Here is a 1,804-nt window from a genome sequence, read left to right as displayed (position 1 = left end):
TATGATAATTCCAGGATCTACAAGGCAAAAATGAAAGCGGCTCATGATAAGCAGATCCTGAGGAAGAACTTTGAGCCGAATCAGCGGGTTCATCTTTATGATTCCCGTTTGCATCTCCACCCCGGTAAGTTGAGGTCGCGGTGGACTGGCCCGTTCGTAGTGAAACGCGTTTTTCCCAATGGTGCTGTCGAGGTTGAAGACCCAACTGATGGGAGAATCCTTAAAGTAAATGGCCAGCGTTTGAAAAATTACTTAGAGCGGGTGAACCAGGTTGAAGAGATCATTCTCGACGACCCCGTTTACCAGTCCTGAGTAGTTTGCTCACATCTCCTGTATCATATTTTCATTTTCTATTTTCTTCGTTTCTTTTTACATTTTTTTTTATGTGTGTGTTTTTGGAGAATCATATCAGAAAGCTCAGGTTGTGCTCATACGTGGAAAGCTCATCATCCAGGTGTCTTCTTTCTCTATTTTTCATAATTTTTGACACTGAGGACACTGTCTGATTTTGGTTGGGGGTGGTGAGCATATTCATGCTTAAGAGTGATTTTTGTCATGTTGATATTTGGGTTAAAATTTTTGCGAAGTTATCTGAGTATGATTTCAAAATGTTTGGATTGAGTCAATTTTCGCTGTCTTGGTTACTAAGAAATGACTTCCAGAGTTTCTTTTTGCACACGCTAAACCTTGTGGTAAGATGGATGTTAATGCATGTCAGCTGAGAAAATTCCTAAGTTTAAGTGCTTTATTTGTGGTGAGTTAAGAGAGTTGAGAAAACGACTTTTGAACCTTCGTTGATCTTTTGAGCTGGTAAAATCACTATTAAAACATCATTACATGGTTAGTGGTATGCTTGGTGCATATGCTTGAGGGATGGATTTTGGGTTAGATAGGAATGATCTTATGTAATAGAGCCTCATTTGTTATTTTTCAAAAAAAAAAAAAAAAAAACTGAGCAAGAGCAACATTTCACAGATCCTATAGTTTGGTGCTATCACATTCGACACTATATAGTTGTTTGTTAAAAGAACACCTTTCTACATTCACTTTAGGTTGTCTCTTGCCAAAAAAAACAAAAAAGTAGTTTATTTTTCTATGCATTTTTGGCTATTTGATCGTTTTTGTAAATTTCTGTTTGACCCGAATGAAATCTCAAAAAGCTGGTTTGTGGTAAGAATGGTGGAATGTTCTAGTAGTTGATTAACCTATCTTTTGATCAATGTTCGTTTGACTGTTTGTCCTAAATTTGACATTCCTCACACAGAGCGTTGATTGTTTCATTTCCAACTCCATGAGAGAAAACCTTTGCACTCAAATATTCCTGACACCTGTGAGATCAATGGAGTTGAGACTTCTACTTGGTGAATTTTTCAAAGATGCATGTGTTATGGTCAGTGGTAAGAAGGTTATGGTTTGGGCCACACACACACGACTCTGGAGTTATGACTGAAATAATCTTCATAGTATCTTTTGACTTCTTACTGGCAGTTTGTTTGAAATACTCAGGTGACTAAGCGAGTTGAGACTTAAATTTTCTTTGTGACATGATTTCTCTTGCGCTTGGATTGCTAGAGACTAGCAATAAGCTGGTTGGGGGTTGTGATTGGTGCATGAAAATGCACCATAAATACTACTTTTGATTTATATAATATTAAATATTTAAGCTCTAATTAAGCAATTTCATTATTTTTATTCATAATATTTTAATTGGAATTTTTCTAGTTTTTGCTTAATTATTTACAGATGAAAGCAGTATAAAAAAACTACACAAGAATAAGCCATGAAGCCATGTTTTCAAACCACT

The sequence above is a fragment of the Morus notabilis genome, unplaced genomic scaffold, assembly GCF_000414095.1.
Source record: "Morus notabilis unplaced genomic scaffold, ASM41409v2 Scaffold480, whole genome shotgun sequence".
NCBI lineage: Eukaryota > Viridiplantae > Streptophyta > Magnoliopsida > Rosales > Moraceae > Morus > Morus notabilis.
This window is presented reverse-complemented; position numbering follows the sequence as displayed.